At 44.1% G+C, this 23,145-nt stretch overlaps 1 protein-coding gene across 1 annotated transcript in view; it reads right to left on the bottom strand.

The window, feature by feature from the left end:
• LOC149338278 (uncharacterized) overlaps positions 1-23,145 on the bottom strand; it is a 67,599-nt gene that overhangs the window by 11,431 nt on the left and 33,023 nt on the right. The gene's annotated exons all lie outside the window — the stretch shown is intronic.

Raw genomic sequence — 23,145 nt, 5'->3', positions numbered from 1 at the left:
CTTAAACACCTAACAAACTTCCTTGATACTCACAATCTGTTATCATCAAACCAACATGGATTCCGGCATGGGCTATCAACCGTCACACAGCTTACAGAGGTTGTGCATGACCTTGCATTCGCCATCAATGACTGTAGCCAGACTGACATTATATTATTGGACTTTTTTAAAGCATTCGATCGCGTCTGTCATAACAAATTAATAGCAAAGTTACGGGGTGCCGTCGGGGATGGGGAAATTTTAGATTGGATTTCAGATTACTTATCAAACCGGACACAATTCGTACTGTTTCAGAACATGGAATCTGCGACAGTACCCGTCATATCAGGTGTACCTCAAGGATCCCTGTTGGGGCCACTGTTATTTTTAATTTTCATCAACGACATAACCAACAATATCGATTCTAACATCAAACTCTTTGCCGATGACTGCATTATCTATAAAACAATTAACAGCTACGAAGACCACATTTCACTCAGCGATTCATTGAACAAAATAACCGAATGGTGCAAAACATGGCAAATGATGGTAAACACGACTAAATCTGTTTGCATGACGGTAACAAGAAAAAGGCAGCCTTATGATTTTCCGTACTTTGTTAATGGCAGAATACTGACGAAAGTTCACCAGCATAAGTACTTAGGTATCACACTAACTTCTGACCTCAGATGGGACGCGCACATTGCTAGCATAACCTCGAAAGCATTACGCAAACTATTTTTTCTTCGAAGATGTCTGCGCCTTGCACCCACATCGACAAAGCTTCTAGCATATACTACTTTCGTTCGACCAGTTTTAGAATACGCTAACACAGTTTGGTTCCCCCATTCAGTGACTAATGTAACAAAACTAGAAAAAGTACAGCGTAAAGCATTGCGATTTATACACAACAAATATAAGCGCACAGATTCACCAACTAACCTCGCGGCTATTTCGGGTTTAGCGACGCTATCATCAAGAGCGCAACAAGCACGACTAAAATTTTTATTTCACCTGATGCACAACTACTACAAGATAGACGTATCAAAATACATATCTTTCTCGCAATCACGCCCGTCGAGGCATAAACACGCACGCGCGATAACAGAATACTCATGCCATAACGACACGTTCATGTATTCGTACTTTCCCCTCGTGATCAGAGAATGGAATCGCCTTGATCCCTCAATCATAACTGCAACCACATTATCTCAGTTCACGTCACGGATAGAATCCTTATCAATTACCGAATAAAGCAGTTTCACTGACATACTCAACCGTCTTTCATCACTTCATTAGATTGTTAATTAATTGTGAAGAAAGTCTCTTATTTTTTCCGCTGCTGTGTTCCCATGTGCTCTAATTGAATTCCTTATGGCAATGCTCCACCCCACTCCTAGACATGTATTTTTCTTTTTCCTTGCTAATGTTTACCTTTTCTTTTATTTTGCTTGTTCCTTACTGTTCACCTGTGTTTGATTTGTATTCACTTTTTTTTAATTCCAGAGTGCACTGCTCAAATTTGTATCATGTTTGTCATTTTTGTTCGCCCACCTGCTATGGTCCCTGCTGGGACTGGCAGTATTGTAAATAAATAAATAAATAAATAATTGTTTACCAAATTTTTAAATTCTCCAAAATTACCTTGTCACTGCAAAAATGGAAATGTAACTTTTGTTTTTAAAAGCGGCCGTCGTGATCCGGTAAGCAATTATAGAACACAGGAACATGTTATTTGTTCTTGCCTAATGAAGCATCTTCATCACAATGATTTTTTCAATCCTACTTAGCATGGATTCCGCTCGGAGCCATAGCAAAAGGCATTTTCCTCCTTCTCCGGGTGCGATCAAACACCCCTTTTCCCAAGCATTGCACTGTAGAGGAGCCGAGCACCAGGTGCGCAAAGCACTAGGCCATTGTTGTTGCCCCAGTGCTGCGTGTTGACCATGCCAAATACCTAGGCGTCCCATTAACTGCCACTCTGGTCTAGACATCACACGTATTTTTTCCCCACAAATATTCCCTTCGGCACAAGAGGCTTATATGTATATGTGCAGGCCGGTGTCGGCTATGAAGGCAACAAGGCCCGGTATTGGGGCCCATAGGTCCAGATTCGAGTGCCTGGTGGTCGGGCGAGGTGGAAACCCTGAATGCCGAGGTGTCGCTTGCTTGCCTCCCAAAGTGCGAGGCAAGTTAGCATAGGATGAGGTAATCTCATCTCTGTAGCCGGAACGGGAGGACAGAAGGGGCAGTTCAGACGCGGGGTTTGTGATGTCCAGGTGACCCTGACCGCAGGCGTCACCAAAACATCCACCCAGATTTTCCTCAACACCACCTCCTCACGGCGAGTTAAATCGCGCTTGGGATCGCGGGGATTCCAAGCGGTGGAATTAAAGCTGGAGTGGAGCGTCGGAGGAATTTCTTTTCAGGCAGTACGGCGCATCCTGCGGATAATTTTGCTATAGGAAGTGGTTATGGCACGTGCAGTGGATGAGACGCGCTTTCCGCTTCTCTAGGATGGTGCGTATTCCGTCGAGTGCACATAACTCGGAAAGGGCTTGGAAATGCTTTCACGATGGTGCACACATCGACAACAATGCCCAGCGGACAGGCTACGCGCCGTAGCGCTCCTACTGCGTGTGTTGATTCGGTATATAGGAGAAGACAGTTCGGTGGTGCAATACAGAGGATGTCCTTTAAAGTAGACAAGTCGTCACGAATGGAAATGAGCCCTGCCATCACAGAGGGAAGAGGCGCTTCTGTGATGTAGGAACATGTCTGTCGTGCATTAGTTAGAGCAGGACAGAGGAAGCTGGTGTGCAACATACTACCTTTTGTGCTTGCGTCCAGTAAGCTTGAAGAGCGTCTATGGAGTCTGCTGGGAGAGGAGGCTCTGTTTCTCTCACTGAACGATGAGCGTTTCGCGTGGCACTTGGCTGTCGGTTGTAGAGGGCCTTGGGATACTGCCGAGGAGGGGGTTCCAAGGGCGTTGCGAGAAGAGGGTAAGTAGGATCAAGGTAGTTTGCTTGGACAGCTGCTGCAGGGGTTGCTGATACTTTCAGGCTGAGCGCATTACGGCGCTTCTCCACGAGCTCTTCAATGGTATTCGCTCAGCTTCCGCTTGTAGTGTGTGAATAGGGGTCGAGCTATCAAGGACAGGGATAACTCGCATGGTCTCCCTAATGACTCTTTCGAAGCGATCCTAATATCCTAGGGTAAGGCGTTGGAACTGGGCTTTATGAACGAGCCGAGGACCCAACACAGAGCGGGCTAAGGTTGCAGCCATATTACAGCATGCACCACCTGTTTTCTGGACAAATCAGTGAAATATGTGCAGCGTACTGGCGGCCTTCTGTCCGGCAGCTCGAACCCTCGTTGCTGCAGATCCAGAGCTGCCCAGGTTGAGTTAACAAGTGTTAAAGCTTGTCGCCTCTGCAACTTCAAGTCGGCACCCAAAGCTTGGAAGGAAACTTTGTGCCTTACACCCCTGTTAGATTACGCGTGCGTTGCGTAGGACGCGTTCAGAAATGTTCTTGGACAACAATGTGTTCAAAAAAAGGCTGAAAGATGCGCTATAGCCGACTACAACTACAGTATTAGAGGTTCGAAAATCAGGGAAAGTCGAGGGTAGAAGCTGCTGTCAGCACGCAGAAAGGTGTACAGGTTAAAGTTTTTGCATAACGTCAACAGCGTTTGTAAAGAACTCGGCAAAACATACACAAACAACTTCATTATCTCACCAAGAGACGAGACAGTACCAAAACAATCAGGCCATATCACAGTCGCACAAATGTGTGTAAGTTATTCTTTCGAAGAAAAATACAAGAATGAGGACGAGGCAGTGTCCGCGCCCGATTTTTCAACTGTCATTGAGAGCATCCCATAAATATGATTTATTTCCTGCTTCTAGTGCTCTGCTTTGTGAACTGTGTGACAGCTCTTGCAATTAGATTCCTTGCTTCTTGTTAAATGTGTTGTCATTCGCATTTAGTTAGTAGTTGTTACCATGTTTGTTTTATAACTGATCTTTCTTTGTTTGAGCTCTTCTTTTTACCTGTATGATTGAAATTAACCCCCGTACGATAGTGCCCAACAGACGCTTTAGGTATTTGCAAAAAAATTGAAAGTAAAAATAACTCGATATTTGCCGATTCGATATACGCAGCGTCGATGGTGTAATAAGATAATTTGTGTCGTATAAAATGTACAAATAAATTGGTGGTGGCGTTTCGGGCAAAATGTTGTATGCGTGAAATTTGAGAGGGCTCAACAACCCATGACAGCCGATTGGAAGGCGCGCGCACCCACAAATGTGAACTGCCGACAGAAACGGCAACTGCACGAGGCGATAATTCGTGGCGACGGGCCGAGAACTTGGACGGGCGATGAGCTGGGTCCGCAAGCAATTTTCCACGTCCCAAAGCGACTCAGGCTTCAGGGACACCAGCTCTGGAAATTTCGACCACCTGGGATTCTTTATAGTGCACTGACATCGCCCAGAGAAATAATTTAAGCAATATATCTTCTCCAAGAAACGACCAAACAGAAAGTTGACGTGGAAAAGCCCCAATTGTGAAACCAAAAACAAAAAATAATTTCATACGATGCTTTCACCCTGGCATCGCGCAGGATGTGGATGTCCGCGGAAAAGTGCGTTGCAGCGTCCACAGAATGGTAAGGTCTCGAATTAGCTTAGACTTGAAAAGAGAACGGTGGAAATTAGTGCAGCGGAAACCTATTAACAAGTTAGAGGTAAGAAGGAAAGTAAGTATATTCAGGATTTCGCTGCAAAACCAATATTCCGCTTTAGTTTAGGAAGACGATCCTAATCTTCAAACAATAAACGATAATCCCACAACTATAATAACAGAGTGCGCAGTATAAGTAGGCGTAGGATGGTATGTCAGGATACCGGCTAGCTGTCTCAGGAGATTAAATATCTCACTAAGAAACGCCAAACCATGAAAGCGTGTAACACTGCCGACAGAATAGAACTTGCAGTGCTATAAAAGTTAATAAATAAGCGCAAGGTATCCGACATAAAGATACTATGAAGAAGGGGGGTAGCCTAAAAGCGGTCAATGGGAAACTAGGCATAGGTAGAAACCAGATGTATGCGTTAAGGGACAAAAATGGCGATGTCATTAGCAATGCAGAGAAGACATTTAAAGCAACCGAAGAGTTCTACATAACTCTATACAGTCGCCGATGTAATCAGAACGTTAATAAGCGAGGCAGCAGCGCACTGCAATCGGACATCCCACCAGTAACGAAAGAAGAAGTAAAGAAAGCCTTTGGAGCAATGCGTAGGGTGAGAACAGCTGGTGAGTATCAGGTAACAGCCGATCTGCTAACGGTCGGAAGGGAGATGGTGCGTGTGAAACTAGCCACCCTGAATACGTATTGCCTTATGGCCTTGAGCGCACCAGAATCATGGAAGAACCCCATCACTATCTTAATTCGTAAGCAAGGAGACGTCTGGGACTTGACAAGTTACAGGTCGATCAGCTTACTGTCCATTGCCTAAAGCGTATTTACTAAAGTAATCGCTAATAGGGTCGGGAAAACCACGGACTTCAATCAGCCAAATTATTAGGCAAGCTTTCGTAAAGAATACTCGACAATAGACCATATTCATAGCATCAAGCAGGCGATAAAGAAATGCGTACAGTATAACCAACCCCTATGTATACCCTTCATTGATTACGAGAAATCCTTTGAGTAAAAACCTCAGAAATCATGCAGGTATTGCGCAATCAGGGTGTAGAAGAGTCTTGTGTTGAAATGCTGTGTACGGCGGGATTTAGCACCCTGGTAGCCGTCAGAAAAGCAGCAGTGATGTTCTAGTTTCGTAGCTCATAGTTGTTTTTGTTTGTGCCTCGTAATCTGCCGGGCGGCCACACTTCGTCTTTTTTTACGTCTAGGCGTTCGGCGCAACTTCTTCACTACAGCTGCAAGATATCTACAACGACTGGACAACTACCGTAGTCCACCATAAAGTCAGCAATAAAATTCTAATAAGGAAGGGTGTCAGGCAGGGAGACATAATCACGCCAATGCTTTTCACCGCCTATTTACATGAGCTACTCCGAGGCCTGGATAGGGAACAGTTGAAAGTTGAAAGTTGAAAGTTTATTGAGTAATACAATAAATGTTACAATTGTATACAGCGAGAGGTCCCATGGTACAAGACCGCGGGCGGGACCTCCCATGAAAATAAATTTCAATATGCAACATAATATAAAATACACAACACATTAATTAGCGACGAAACAGAATAAATATGGGCACATAATGTAATATTAGTTACTGAAATATTTAAATACAAACAATGTAATGCACGAAAATGTAAAATAAAACACAGATGCCGCGATACATAGAATCAATAACATAACAAAAAAATCACAAATTAAGAAGGAAAAGCTTTAGTTTGACCTTGAATAAAGAAAGCGTATTAGTTTGACGTCTATGTTCAAAGAATTCCAAAATGATACGGATGAAAAATGAAGGCATTGTTTGCCGTAGTTAGTTCTGACCTTAGGTAGTAAAAAGTTATTACGCAGCGCAAAACGTGTGACGATGTTGCTCATGATCGTGCCGAGAGAAAATATGCTTAGCGGGAGATAATGATGAAGAATCTTAAAGAATAGGATACCAAGGTTGTAAAAATAAAGGGCCGAGATAGGTAGAACGTTTAAATCTATGAACAAAATGCGGGAGGGTGACATTCGAGGGGTATTGGTTATGATGCGCATGGCTTGCTTTTGCAGTTTTATTAAAGGCCAGAGATGAATATGATAGGCGTTACCCCAAGATGAGATACCGTAGTTTAAGTGGCTGTGGATGAATGCGTAGTAAAGAGATAATAAAGTTTGGACTGGAAAATAGCTTCGGGCTTTAATTAGTGCGCGTAACCCATAAGAAATTTTCTTGCACGTTTCAGCTACATGATGATGGAATTTTAAGTGAGGGTCAATGATAACACCAAGAAAAGAAACTCGATCTTGCGGAGAAATAGCAGTAGAATTGAGGTATAGAAGTGGTGTGATGGGCAATGACTTCTGAGGGGGATGGAAAATCTGAAAACAAGTTTTAGTGACGTTCACGGACAGGCGGTTAATGTGGCACCAACGCTCAAGAGAATTAAGATCATTCTGTAGGTTAAGAATCAGCTGATTAATGTCCTGGTGCGATGATAGCATGGTAGAGTCATCTGCGTATAGTATACTATTGCAATTCTTTAAACAGGATGGTAAATCATTAATGTAGAGTAAGAACAATACAGGGCCAAGAATTGAGCCCTGTGGAACACCCTTGTTAATTAAAGCTATGTTGGGAGATTAGAGTTAATATAGAATACTGAGGTAATCTATGACTCGCTGACGGCATTGCCTTGCTATGTCACTCAAAAGATATACTGCAGAGCATGATCAATGCGTTCGACAGGCAGAGTAGAACGGTGGGTCTAAAAATTAACATGCAGAAAACCAAAGTAATGTTCGACTGCCTCGCAAGAAAGCAGCAATTTACAATTGGTGAAGAGGCACTGGAAGTGGTAAGGGAATACGTCTACTTAGGGCAGGTAGTGACCGGTAATCCGGGTCATGAGAATAAGAATTGTGTCAGATCATGAATGACAGTTTACCAATATGCCTCAAGAAATCAGTGTGCAACAGCTGCATCGTACCGGTACCTCCAATGGGGCAGACACTTGAAGGCTAAGGAAAAGGGTTCAGCTTGAGTACAACGCTGCAAGCTAGGGAATGAAAATTATAGGATAATGTTAAGAGTCCGGAACCATGCTGAATGGTTAAGGGAAGAAACGCGCGTTAGCGACATCTCAGTTGAAATCAAGAGGAAGAAAACTTTAGTCACTTATACTGAGTTTAATCGCGCAAAAGCAGGTAAGGCTATGATGCACCAAACACAAGGTTAGAGTGCTTTGTGGGTAAGGTGAAGTTTTAAGACCTGTAATTTGTCTAAAACGCTAGCTTTTTTTTTGAGAAACTTAAAAGTATGTGAGAAATCAACATGTGTTTGATCGCCTTAAAGTAACATGGGGTGTGATGGGATGTATTCATTGTTGCAATGATGTAAAATATTTTTTCTCAGTCGGAATTTTCCACAGGAAATTAAGATATGGTTTACACCGAGTTCAACATCTGACATTTCGCAGAAAGGTCTCTCTTATTTTGTCAGTATGTTGTGTGTAAGGTGTCCAGTGTGCAGTCGTCATAAATAACTTCTGTAAAACGTTCCTGATGTGTACATGATGTCTGTTCTCCTGAAATTGGCCATACAGAATGCAGTTCCTTGTTTACCTGCTCTTCCTACGCAGCGTGCCACTTATTTCTGAGTTTCCTCCAGTCTAATAAGGTGGTTGCATTCCTCATGCCAGCCTGTTCCAGAGGGAAGTTTGTTTTCCAGCTACAGCTTGGTGCTGCTGGAATATGTTTGTGCAGTTTTCATTTCATTTATTTTCGCAATAAGGGCCCGATGGCATTAAAAAAGGGGAGGTGAATTAACGTGATGTATATTTCTTGAATGGGCAAGAAGGTGACGAGAAAGATACAAATTACAACGAAGGCAAGCAAGAACAAGAAAAAAAAAGAAATACAGTAAAAAATGCAGAAATACATTTACGTGAGATGTGAGCAAACAAGCAAGAGCAAGGGAAACAAAAATTACACTAAGGAGCAGAAATGCAACTAAACGAAGTACCAAAAGAATGCAAAGAGTGCAGTCTATTCAGGATGACTGAAGTTTTATCTTATTACGGAACTGAGTTCTATCTGTGCATCGACTATGTTTTCGGGTAAGGGATTCCATAAGACTATTACATGAAGGAGAAATGATCTACTCATTTCAAGGGTGCGGATAGAAATTCCTGCTAGAGAGTGGCTGTGGCTTAAACGGCGAGATCTTCTTAGTGGTTTTGTTAGCAGCTCATGTCTGGACCGTGGATGATAATAAAATGTGGGAGGACGGCACAAACGAGATATCATGCGGCGTGATCCGAGGGACGGCAAGTCGAGGTCTCTCTCCATTGAGGTGACGCTGGAATGTCTTGAACAGTTCGATGTGATATGTCGTGCTGAGCCGTTTTGAATGGCTTTGAGGTTTGCGGCGAGGTATGATTGTAACGGGTTCCAGATGGCTGACGCGTATTCAAGCTTTCGTCGGACGAACGTGAAATTTGCTAATTTTTTAATGCCTAGGGATGAGTCGCTAACACTACGCCGCATGTAGCCCAGAACGCGTGAGGTTTCGGAGCAAATGGTTTCAATATGTGCAATCAATGTTAGCGATGGTTTCACGTGCAAGCGAAGATATTTGTGTGAAGATGCGTTGGCAACGGGGGTAGAGATGAGGTAGTAGGTAGTTTTAATTTGGTTGCGAAGGCGGGAAAATGCCACGACTTTACATTTGGTTGTGCTTTAAGACATGAGCCATGTTTCACACCAACGTTAGATAACGTTTAGGTCTTGTTGGAGGGTGCACGTGTGGTCTTGGTTAGTTATGGTGAGTATGCGACGCAATCATCGGCGAACAGTCTCAGCTTAGATTTGACGTTCGAAGGCAGATCATTGACGTAAATTAGGAACAGTAATGGGGACAACACAGCACACTGAGGGACACCGGATGTCACTCGAGAGAGGAGATGGGTAATTGTTAGCGCATGTGATCTGAACACATCCTTTCAAGTAATGCTCTAATCATGATAACAGTTTTTGTGTGAAACCAAGGCCGGACAACTTCAGCAACAAGTGATTATGGGGGACATGATCAAACGCGTTCGAAAAATCTAAAAGATGCAATCATTCTGGTAATGGTCGTCCATGTGCTGCAATAGATCATAAAAATTCGGCTAGCTGTGTTCCACATAAAAATAGCTTCCTAAAACCGTGCTGTTGAGGATAGAAGTTGATTGAAGGTGTGCCGTAAGGTTAGATGCTATAACATGTTCAGAGTTCTGAAGGAATATAGTCAGGGATATTGTGCGACAGTTAATAGGGCTTCAGCGGTCACCTGATTTAAAAACTGGTATTTTTCGGGCTTTTTTCCTGTCGTCAGGTATGTTACCAGTAACCAGTGATTGAGAAAAGATTAGGCAGAGTATGCGGCTCGACAATGACGCAGTGTCTTTTAACAATTTGCTGTTCATTTCGTCGCAGCCACCTGATATTGATAGCGGAAGTGGGCTATTGAGGTTTGATATGCCCTGTGCATTAATTTGGATTTCTGTCATGGGGTGTGAATCAATGCTAGGTGTTTGATTGAAATAGGTGTTGGCGGGCGTGAAAACAGAAACTAAATAGTCGTACAGTGTGGTAGCGCAATTCTCAGGGTCAATAGTGTCGCCACCGGGATCTGAGAGTTCGATTTGGTTAGGACGAGATTTGTTCGATAGAAGACCCAGAATTTGTTGAGGTTGGATCGCAGGATTAAAATCAAGTCAGAGCTTTGGAATTTCTTCTTAGCCTCAGCTACCTCCTTTAAGTACCTTTTTACGCATAAGTGATACCGGTCCAATTTTTCAGGATTGTTACTCTCCTTTGCAGTCCTGTAAAGACATTTTTTTACGGTTGAGTAGTGATTTGAGGCGTTTATTAAACAAGGGTTTGTTATTGTCAGATTTTACCAGAATTGTAGGAATATATGGGTATTTTAAGTACACTAACGTATTCTTAAACAACTCCCAATTGGAATTTACCGTGAGAGACAAATAGGAACTGTGGAAATTTGCAAAAAAAGTCATCAAGCTTGTGATTAATGCTTTCGAAGTAAGCTCTTGTGTAATCCGTGATTAGTTTTCTTGCGGACGATTGGGTTTTCAATGCTAATGAAAAGGTAATGTGAAGCAGGTTGTGATCGCTGATACCGGGCAGGATATTTATACCTCTTACGTTATCGGCAGATAATATGAGCAGAGGTCTATAGTGTTATCGCCTCTGGTAGGCCATGATATCAATTGCTGGAGGTAATGATAAATTGTCGATAAATTGTCTTGAGTCGGCTGACGAACCATTTGAGATAGACATGAGAGACCATTTGATATTAGGGTAATTAATGCCGCCAAATAAAAAGATGGGTATGCCAGGAAATGCATTTTCAATATCGGTTAGGGCCTGACGAAAGAAATCACAGAAGGATGGGAATATGTCAGGTGCCCGATAACATACGCCAAAGACAGCCTTGGGAGGCCTATTGACGATTCATATCAATGCAAGTTCCAAGTTTTCTTCATGACGTTTGAGTGAAGATGATAAGCAATTTTTCACTGCCACGAGAACTCCCCGTCCTCTCCGATAGTTCCGATCACGTCGGTATAACGTGTAATTTGTGTTACAAGAAAGAACTTGGTTGTCTTTAATGTTATCGTTCAGCCAGGTCTCGGTTAAGAGTAGGACGTCAGCGTCGATATCTTCGACGAGGCTGAGCAACTGATTCCGTTTAGGTATGATGCTGCGTATGTTGCTGACTCCGATGTTAAAACTTGTTCATGATGGGGATTGGTGCCGAGATGAGAATACGGGAAGCCGAACTGATCGTCAGTTATTGATATGCGAAGCAGTATCGCTAGTAGAACCGCTTGCGCGAATGATTTCAGTGGTCTGGATGGTTTCTATCACACTGTTAGAAATGTCGTCGAAAGCGTAACATTTGTCGCCAACGTGAAGCTTGTCGAATCGTAGTTTGAAGGGACATTTCTGTGTCGAATAAAATGTAATAATTTTGATCGGGCCATCTGTGTGGCTGAAGCAGTCTTCCCTCATTCTAATTTTGGTGTTTTTTAGTTTAGTTTCACGTGCCAAGATGTTTTCCATAACTTCGAACTGAGCGAATTTAACTATTATCGGGCGATGCTTCGATTCCGAGAATTTACCTATGCGATGCGCACGTTCAATGGTGCTGGAATCAAGAAGATTCAGTTTGTCAGCACCCAGTGTCAATATTTCTCGTTCTGAATCTTGTCATATCTGGTCTTTGGTGTCGTTTAATCCTAGGAAAATAAGATTATTTCTGCGCAGCGTGTTAATTGCATCAGTGCTTGCCGCTTTAAGAATGGCAATATCTTTCTTGACCTGAGCGGTAGCGCTATGTTTGTTCAGAGGTAGGTGTTGGGAGATGTTTTGCTGCTAATGCCGCGACGCGGTTTTTTATGGACACTAGTAATTCACTGTTGGAGGATTCTGCGGTTTCAAGCTGCTGAATTTCGCCCACGATAGTTGACGGGTTTTCCTGTAATTGTTTTATTGTTTCCAGCAAAGGCGAATTCGGCCCAACTGAGAGGATCCGGATTAAACTAAACATCATCAGAAATCAGCAACAACAGTTCCAACAGCGGGGTGAGCATTTCTGCGCCGCAACAGCGCGAGTAAACCTTCGCCATATAAAACTGTCGGGGCACGACACCGCAATGAAGCAATGATTACTACTGCGATATTTTTTAGATAGGGTCAAATAACTAACCTGAAACATGAGAAGGGCGTTCAACATTGTTCCTTCCGTGGTGTCGCGCCCCGAGAGCGCCTGCCCATTCCCGTGACCAACGACGTGAATGAAGATCGTTGCCAGGTGAGGTGGCATCCCAGCAACAAGTCTGGACTTTAGACTTTAGCAAAACTCTCCCCCAATAAACTGGCTAGTTCTTTTAACGATGCTTGTGCAACGCGGTTTGTAACGAGTACGGTCTCCAGTGAATTTACGAACTTTTTTCCACATTTTCTTTGAGGGTATTCAGCTGTTTATTGAAGACACATTTCTGCCATGAGGCTTTCCCTGCATTTCTTCGAACATACCGCGCCCTGGCCTCGGCCCTCTTAAAGGTAAGGAAGTTCTTTGCAGTGGGATACTGGGGGAGAGCGTCCCATGCTTTTTTTTGCTGTTTTTTGCCCACCATACTTTGTATTTCTTGTGTGCGAGTCCTGTACGTTGTCGGATCGGTAGTGTTGCGGCACATATTATGCATGTATTACATCCTCCATTAATTTCGTCTACCTTGAGGCCTTCACAGAATTCCTTTTCCATAGTGGCGTTGGTTCTAACAAGTTTCCAGCGCCGAGGACATGTGTGGATTTTTTGAGTCGACGATGATAGACTGATGACACCAAGTAGGTGATCACTTCTTGGGGGGTCATCTAAAACATACCATATCACATCGTTAAAAACAGATAGTGATGCGAAGCCTAGATCGAGGAAGCTCATTTTTGCGAAGCTTGGGCAACAATATGCGGCGATTCTTGTATTTAGAAGATCTAAATTATTTCTGAGGTAAAAACTTCAACTTACCCACACAGTCATAGCGTTCGATTCCCCAAAAAGGGGAGAGAGAGTTAAAATCTTCAACTACCAAGTACGGCTCGTGCAGTTTATCGATTAGGTCTTCCACATCTTGGACTGTTAATAAGAGATGTGGTGGAAGGCATACAGAACATACTCTTATTGTTTTGTAGCTAACTATGCTCCCCGCAACCGCCTGAAATTCTAAGTTTGATTTCATGAGCAGGAACGCCGCTTTGAATGACAATTGCGACGCCTCCCGGGAATCTCTTTGCCTGCTAGCAATCGTGCCCAAAAGCTTTATGATAGTTCAGGATATTCCCATGTTGTGGACCAAGATTGGCTTCAAGAAGACAGAAAGCTACAGGAAACATTGATCCTGAAATATGTGTTCTGTCACTGTAATTACACAGCAGTCCTTTGCAGTTCCATTCAATTAAGAAAATCATGTTTTTGCTTTTGGGTGGAAAATGAAAGCGCTTGACTTCTGGGCCAGGCCAGTTATCAGGGCTTAGTGTTTTATTCGCCCAAGAGAACTGCTCCACCGCTGCAAAGCGGGCGGACTGGAAGCTGCATCCATCACCTCGCTAGAGGTGCTGGAGGACCACGGAGAAGCGGCGGGTGTGTGGGTGACAGGTCCTCCCAGAGGGGCGGAGTCCTGCGGGACGGCGACCAATGAACGGGCATTCCCACTTTTCGAGATGGCAAAGCAGTATTCACTGTCCCTGCCTGGGGCGTGCATGACTTTGCCATAGGCGCAGCCAAAGTAACCTCAGCAGGTGCCGGAGTGCTGTTTGGTGCACCGCCCTCCGCACTACATCAGCGAAGTTGGATTTTGCGGTGAAGCAGAGTGTGTTCGTGAGTGAAAATCGCCTTCTCGCTTGTTTGAATGAAATTTTTCTTTAGTCTTTAATGTGATATGTTTTTCTTCCAGGACGGACACGCCCTCGCGTATGCAACGTGATCTCCTCCGTTGTTTGCGCAGCGTGGCAGAGCATCACATTCTTCAGAGGGGTCATCTTTCGAAGCTCATTTCGCACTTGTTTTGCGGCTGCAGCATCTCTGTGAGCCATGGCCAAACATCTGTCAACTGACAAAGGGCTGACGATTGGGTATGTAGGGTCTCACATTAACTGCCAGGTAACCAACTTCGGTAGTTCCCGGCGCAATAGTGATGCTTTCATCGGTAAGCCCTTGAAGAGTTTCGGTTTTTCTTAGACGTATAAAGTGATTTTCAGAGATTACGCCTCGCACTGTGTTGAGAGATCGGTAGGGAGTCACAGAGGCAGAGATGTGCCCTACAAGCGCAATGTTTGAGACCTTCGAGCACTGGACGTTGTCACGCAGTTCGAGCAATAAGTCGCGCCTGGCCGTTGTTGATACATCGTAGCCAGGACCCAAAGCATCTGTTAAGCACTTCGACACAAAGAATGCAGGTATTATTTTGGCTTGTTTTCCTTTGCTTTCTCTATGGGTCACATAAAACTTTGGGTTAAAAAACTCTAAGTACATCACTACTGAATACCTGTCATTGTTGTTCACGCAATCCCTTTCTACAGGAAGCCTACCGGATGGCTGGAAAGCGGGTAAGGTCGTCCCAGTGCCCTAATCAGGTGACAAGCAACCTCCCCATAATTATCGCCCAATTTCTGTAACCATGCAGTGTCCCCCGTAAAATCATGGAACATGTCATTTACTCCCAAATTATGAACCATCTTGACAAGCTTCATCCTTCACAGCATGGCTTCCGCAAGGTCTTTCCTTGCGCAACTCAGCTTGCACTTTTCGTTCATGATCTGCATAATAATCTTGGTCGTAATATCTCAACTGACGCCATTTTCTTAGACTTTCAAATAGCCTTTGACACCGTACCCTATGCGCTTTGCTACTAAAGCTAGTGCAGCTAAATTTACAGCCTAACATTCTTGCTTGCGACAAGGAACTTCTGACAAGCCCCTCCCAGTTTGTTTTGGTTCACAACCGAAATTTTAACTCCCGTACAGTAGCATCAGGCGTTCCACAAGGCTCTGTCCTTCGTTCACTGCTGTTTCTCATCTATATTAACGATTTCCAAACGCATCTAACCTGTAACTTCCCCATGTTTGCCGACGATTGCGTCATCTGTCACACAATAGCCAGCATATCCCATCAAGAAGCTCTTCAAAATTATCTTAATTACGCTCATCGCTGGTGTGACCAATGCCTCATGAAGCTAAATGCTAACAAACGCAAACGCATTTTCTCCCACCGCCGCCAACAGCCCCTCGTTTTTAACTACGGTGTCCTCAACTCTACTGTCAAACTTGTACAGTCTTATAAATACCTTGGCCTAACCTTAAGAAGTGATCTTTCCCGGCGCACTCATATCACTAGCGTCATATCAGCTAACCGATCTCTGGGATTTCTGAAAAGTCACCTACGTCATGCTCACCGCACGTGAAACTGCTCGCCTATATCACTCATCTGGTCTGGCTAGATATGCATCTCCTATCTGGCATCCGCGTCTAACTTATCTAACGCCCTTCAAGCTTTGCAAAATCGCGCTGTAAGATTCATTCACTCCGATTGCTCTTTAAATACCAGCGTAAAAGCATTAAAACTTCAGTCCGAACTTTTTGAACCTCAGCATTCGTCTTCATATAGCTAGCCTTACCTCCTCCATAAATTTCACAGTTCGCTTAATCTTCCCCCATACCTAGTACCACCTTCACGCATATCCCACGACACTATACATTCATTTTATGTTGCTCGACCGCTCACTAGAACCGCTACGTTTGATGGCTCATTTTTTTCCCCAAACAGCTATCATCTCCTCCTTCTCCACGGCCTTTTCCACGTCATTGCTGCCATCACCTGCCCATCGAAGTTTGCGACGAGTGTTCCTCCTCTCATTCGAAAATTGGAATTTCAACAACGATATGTACCCCACCTCTTATGTAATACCCCGAAATGGGTTTTAAGGTAATAAAACGAAATGAAACGAGTGTATTTCCTCAAGGCTCTGTATAAGGCCAGCTTATGTTTTTATTAGTGGCGTTTCCTCCATGGTCAAGAACACATCGTTTTTTCTTTTCTCTCATGATATAAACATATTCTGGGTTGGATTAAACATTGTTTTCAAGATTGCTCTCCTTGCAATCGGACACATCTGCCTTCTTTAATTGGTGCTCGAAGAATAGGTCTACTCTAAATTGTTTCAAATCTTAGGTTGTCTCTTTTATCCGGAAAGCGCACAGCCTTCTCTACTCTTATTCTGAATTCTATGCCGTCATCCAGGGTTGATGAAGTTACAGATCTCGGTGTAGTCTGTACCGCACCCTCAGCTTCTCCTCTCATATTAAACATTTCTCTACGGGCTATGCGCTAGCTCCGTTTTGTATGCACGCTTTCCAGAGAGTTCCGAACTCCGTTTCCTTTGATAGAAACGACTGAATAGAGCTAACAGACATGACGGAAGAGAAGAATACGAACACATGCGCTGACTTGAAACCAAATGATTTATTGCGACAAGGTAGGCAGCGATATAACGGAAACATGGCAAGCAAAACACAAGTCATCAAACCTCTGGTGAAAAGTCTACAATGAGGTGCTACCAATGGCGTCATTGGCTAAGATAGGCAAGCTCTTGTGGGATCAAGCCATCGACGGCTAGCCGACATAACGTGCCACCGTAGTTGTGAATGTTGAGTGCTTCGCAGATGGGCCGTGAAGTGGGATCTTTTTTTTTTTGGGCGAGGATACTGGTCTTATTAAATTTTTCACACTCCTCACAATCCGCACAGTGTATGACCATGTTATTTTTGCGTGATTGATCTACAGCTTTCGCATGCTCGAGTAGAAGGTCACTGATACAGCGGCCTGTCTCACTGATATACAGACGGTCACTTGACAAGGGTATCTTATATGCGAACCACAGCTACAGCTGACAAACTACTTCCAGTGCTTTTTTTCACTAGCTTTCTTCCCATTTTTCTTGATTCACTCACTTGCACATCCCTCCCAGTTGTTTCCTGGCGGAGAGAAAGCAGTTTTACGCCAGCTTTGCTCACAATCTTTTTCGGATTCTGCGACACCTTTGGCACATACGGAGCACTGGCGATAGTTTTTTTCCTGCTGATTAACCAGCGTTAGTGCACACATTCTTGTGAATTTTCCCTTCCGCGATCAATAACACAGCTGCGTTTGATAGCAACTTCAAAGGGTATCCGGCCGCCGTTAACCTTTCTACTTGTTCGTCAAAGCTTTTTGGGGTTTAATTGATGCACACAAGACCTGTACAATCCAGCTTTCATGGATGTTTTCGCAATTCTGCTCTCCACTACCTTTGATTGAGCCTACTGAAACGGGACATCGTTATCAATGAGGCCACTGGTAGTAACTCACTGTGGACTTTTCCCAATATGTTGGATGTTCCGTGCTTTGCTCGCCACGCTGCCTTCCCTTTCTCAATAAATCAGTTGGTTGCTAGTCAGCCCATCTGTTTCTGTTGCTCTCTTCCGTCCTGTCTGTTAGCGCTGTTCAGTCGTTTCCATTAACGTGCGCCAACCAGCCCGACTAAGCTCTCTTCTTGAAAATACTTCCTTTCATGCAGCTCTACTTGTTTATACGCTCGCTACTTTTGCAGTATGCGTCTGTTTGGAATTACATTTGGACGCCGAAGTTAACGTTTTTACGCATATTTCAATCTCGATTTTCTTGCTTGACTTCCAGCCCACGTTCTAGACGGTGTAACTTGCCGCAGCTCCCTCCTCTTAACTGCCGTCATGTGTGGGCAGACATAATTTTCTGATATAAACTTCTTACGTGGTCACATTCTACGCGCTCTGCTCCAAGCGCGTATTCTTTCGCGTGTACCGCGAAATAGCATAACGGGATTCAGACCGTTCAAAGTTTCTGCGTTTCTACACTCGCTCTCCCCTACTTTCAGAACAGACCCTGTATGTAACTTGTATTGCGCCTCTACGGTGAATCTGCTTCTACTGTGAATCTGTAACATCAATTTTCCATCTCTCATGTTCATTGTTTGTATTGTAACGCATCTGTAAATATTGTATTCGCACTGTATTTCTCTTTTTCCCCTACCAAACAGTGCCAGCACTAAGGCTCTCACTGTTCCTGGGCACTCTAAATAAGCGACTGGCTGACTGATTTTTATTATCATTATTTATATTTCTTGCACGGCAGCCGGTGGAAATTCTTTGCCACAGATTGACGTTCTTCTTTGCCCAGGAAACACAAGGGGAAGCTGACAAGCAGCATGCGTCGTCCAGGCGCGTTTGGCCAGCGATCTTGTCGGCATGCAAGAGCGATAACCGCAAGTTTTCCACTCGGTGGTATCAAGGGTGCCGAAACGAAATCTCCGTCTCCTCGACAAGACAGGGCGCCAGGGGGCTGCTGATCGTCTCAGAGTCGCATTTAAAAGCATGGACTGAGCTGGAAACGCTTGCAGAAGCCTGGCGTGACCCGATCGGGGCAAAATCGGTAGCCGCCTTTTCCCATCCTCCCTTCCATCTTTCGCTTTCCTAACTTCGTTCTCAAGACGCTCCAGCCTCCTGCCCTCTTATTGGTCTTTACTTTTTTCCTGGCGGCTAGGGTTAGCTTTGTGTAGCCAATTAGCCTAGGCTGCGTCATATTTGGTAATAGTTGGGGTGTACAGCTGGCGTGGGCAGGACGTACGTGGAAGGTCCTGTCCCGCCTCCTAGGTGAGCTCCATCGTAGGTGGGTGGCACCACGACCGAAAAAACTGAACATTTTTTATGGCTCCGCCCCTTTTCAAACACGATCGCCATCTCAAAAGAGGGTGGAACACTGCAGATGACGTTTTCCGAAAAGAAAAGTTTTCCCAAATACCACGTCATCCATAGAGAAGTGGAAGATAAGCAACGAAAAATCCTATCCCCATTTCTGGTATCAAAGTGCTTGACAGAGGCCTTCGGCATTGTCTAAAATCAAAAGTGGCCAGCAGTGACTTATTGCTCGAACTGCGCGACAACGTCCAGTACACTAAACTCGCAAACATTATGTGTGTGGGGAACATTTCTGTCTCCGTGACTTCCCATCGATGTGTGAACACTGTCAGAGGCGTAATATCATAAACTGATTTCGTCCACATCACCGAAACAGAACTGCCCGAAGGGCTTAATGACCAAGACGCCATAGATGTTCGCCGAATCAAGATCCGGAAGGGCAGTAATTCCTTACTGCCCTTCCGGATCTTGATTCGGTGAACATCTATGGCGTCTTGGTCATTAAGAGACAAAACATTTGATCCTCACGATACAGCAGCACATCGCAGGACACAATTGAAGGGGAATATTATAAAATTAATGTAAAGCCATACATACCCAACCCTCATAGATACTTTAATTGCCAACGGTTCGGCCACGGCCGCAAAACTTGCACGAAAGGCGCTTCAAAGGATCACCATTCTGATAAATGAGACGCTGCCCCGGGCTGTGCAAACTGTGAAGGAGACTACGCTGCATACTCCAGGGCGTGTCCGTCCTCGACGAAAGAAAAAGATGATCATTTCAATACCAAGAAAAATGTTTCATTTAAATAAACGAGGAGGCGTTTTGCGCTTACCAACACATTCTCCTTCACAGCGAAAGCCAACTTCGCTGATGTGGTGCGCAGGGTAAGAGCACCACACAGCACTCCGGCCCCTGCCGAGGCTACTGCCACTAAGCTTATGGCAAGGCCATTCATGCCCCCAGGCAGGGACAGTGAAGGATGCTTTGCCATTGCCAAAGCAGGGAGTGCCGGTCCATGAGTCGGCATCCCGCAGGACTTCTACTCGTCGGGGGATGCCTGAAAAACACACACCCGCGGCTTCCCCGCGGTTCCCCAGCACCTCTTGCGAGTCGATGGATGTAGCTTCCAAATCCGCCCGCTTTGCAGACGCGTACAGCTCTCTTGAGCGAAAAAAAGACAGGGCCGTCATAGGAGGCCCAGAACATAAGTAAACACTTTTCCATTCCCACCCAAAAGCATAAACATGGCTTTTTTTAGTACAGTGGAAATGTAGAGCACTGCTGAGGAATTACAGTGCATAACAGAACGTTGCCGGTAGCTTTATGTCTTCAGGAAAGCAATCTTGGTGCACAACATGTGAATATCCTGAAACAATACAAAACTTTTAGACTCGATCGCGAGCATTCCAATAGGCTCTCTAGAGGCGTCGCCATTCTCCTACAAATCGGCTCTTCTGCTCAAGAAATAAAACTAACTTGTAGCAACATAGCACAGTGGGCGAGTTGGTATTGCATCTTAAGGAACGAAACAGGGCAACTAAAACAAACGACCAGAAAGAGACACACAAACACGCGGGTGTTCTTGTATCTCTTTTTCTGGTTCTTCGTTTTGGTTGCGCTGTTTCGTTCTTTAAAATAAAACAAAACTTGGAGCTGTTGCAGTCAGCATCGCCAACAACACAACAAAAAAAAATCTGTTCTGTATATCTTCCTCCAAATTTAACATTACCAGTCCATGATCTGCAAGAATTGTTTGATGAACTTCCAGAGCCATATCTGGTAGTTGGGGATATTAACGCTCATTCCCCTTTTTGGGGAAACGAACGCTCTGTCTCTAGGGGCGAAATAATCATAGATTTTATCTTTACAAATAATTATGTCTTTTAAATATGGAAAAGGCCCCATACTGGTATCCAACCTCGGAAAAAATGGGCTGTTTAGAGTTGCCTTTTACTTCACCGTCTGTTTGAGTGATTTTAAATGGGAAATCATCTCAACAACCGAAATCATCTGAACAAAACCGCGACTTTCGAAGCTTCATTTAGCAGACAGGGAACTATTCAGAACAGAAGGCACTTGAGAAAGGGTAGTTCTTTATGATCTTAACATCGATGGGATAAATACAAAGTTCGCCAATTGCATTATAGCTGCCGCGCACTTAGCTACTCCTCAGTTTTCAGAAGTGGTGCGACAAAACCACAAAGTGCGGCGGGCCAAAAACTGCAAAGAAGCAAAAAAAAACAACAAAAGAGAGCTTAGGGTAAATTTCGCAGGTACCCGACGCAGGAGGACTCGTAAATTTTGAAAAGGCAAGAGCTAAAGCTCGGTACGTCCGTCGCAGTGCCGATAAAGCATCATGGCAGAGCTGTGTCGTATCCATAAACAGTCAATTTATAGCCAGAAAAATGTGGGAGCACGTTAGAATATTAAATGGCAACTTCTCATCGTTCACAGTCCCACTTTCCACAACATCTGGCACACAAACAATCAGAAGGGAACAGGCAGACATTTTGGGTGAACACTTCGCTGCAGTTTCCAGTTCATCATAGTATACGCAGTGATTTCTAGAACAATATAGCCGAAAAACAGACTTCTGATAAGTGGAGGTGAAAACGAACAATAAAACAATTCAATCACTCTTAAAGAAATAAATACCGTACTGTTTGCGGGAAAAAGAATTCTCCAGTACCCGATCAGATGCACTGTGAAATGCTTGCCCAACTTTCCCGCCTGCTGCAGAGGCACTCTTGAATTTCTTTAACAATATTCATATAAGGAAGACTACCTAAAGAATAAAAAAGAGCCGTCATAGTGCCATTCCTGAAACCAGGAAAATCAACTTCCCCTACTTGCTATAGGCCAATAGCCCTAACAAGCTCTCTCGACAAATCATTTGAAAGTGTCCTCAATATAAGACTAATTTTTGTCCTTGTATCCCGTGAACATCTTGACATCCATAAATACGCTTTTAAAAAGGCATGCTCAACAATTGACCATCTAGCTCGCCTCGAAAACACAATCGGAGAAGCTTGTATACACAAACAGCACTGTCTTGCCGTCTTCTTTGGTGTGGAGAAAACATACGAAGAACATGGAGGTTTGGGATTCTTCGCGACCTTGTAGAACTAGGCATCCGCGGCAGGATGTTAAACAGCATAAATGATTTCCTGTCGAACCGCCCATTTTAAGCATGCCTCGGATAAACCCTTTATAGGTACTTCGTTCAAGAGAACGGGGTTACTCAGGGGTGCATTTGAAGCACAAAACACTGTTGTAAGGATGAACTGCATTAACAAAATTTTCCCGAAGTTCATTATGTAGTCAGTCTACGCCGACGATCTTCAAATAGCCGGCAGGTTCTCCGAAGTAGCAACACGCGAGAGACAAATACAAATTACGATAATCAAACTAGAGACATTGGCAAACAAAAATCGATTCTAGTTCTCCACACAGAAAACAGTGGGTGTTCCGTTCTCACTAAAACGTGTCCCACAATCCGACCCCACCTTACATCTAAATAAATCTGAACTACGTATGAAAAATGAAACGAAATTTCTAGCCATTACTTTTGACAAAAAACTAACTTTCCAACCCCATATTAATGGTATCAAAAAGAAAGCCGCCCGATCCTTGAACGTACTTAGACTACTCCCTCGAAAACACTGGGGTTCCGATAGGCCATTTCTTTTACAAATTTATGGCTCTGTAGTACGCTCTACCCTAGATTATGAACGCATAATTTGCCGGTAAGTGAGCCATCCTACCTTCAACGTCTGGGTCCGGTAGATAATTTAGGTTTGCGCCTTTCCACGGGCAGTGCCGGTCCCAGAGCGTGGTTTTAAAGGGGGGGGGGGGGGGGAAGCGGATTTCGGTATATCAAAAAAATAGAAACAATTATTTTTTATTTTACTTTATTTACACCGAAATTGTGTGCGCTTTGTTGTTGAAAAATAAATAAATCACGAACGCTATTGACGTTATACCATTACTCAATCTTTGAATGTTAACGTTTAAGCCAGGAACATTCATTTCGATACTAGGGGAAACAAGCCGACGGCTGAGATATCCCGCCACGGCATGTCCACGGAAGTCAAAGCCAAAAGAGCTACTACTGGGGCTAGTTGGAAAT

This window comes from Amblyomma mixtum, chromosome 6 (genome assembly GCF_055824585.1).
Source record: "Amblyomma mixtum isolate Tamu chromosome 6, ASM5582458v1, whole genome shotgun sequence".
NCBI classification, from domain to species: Eukaryota; Metazoa; Arthropoda; class Arachnida; order Ixodida; family Ixodidae; genus Amblyomma; species Amblyomma mixtum.
The sequence above is the reverse complement of the archived record's forward strand: the minus strand, read 5'-3'. Positions and strand labels throughout refer to the sequence as shown.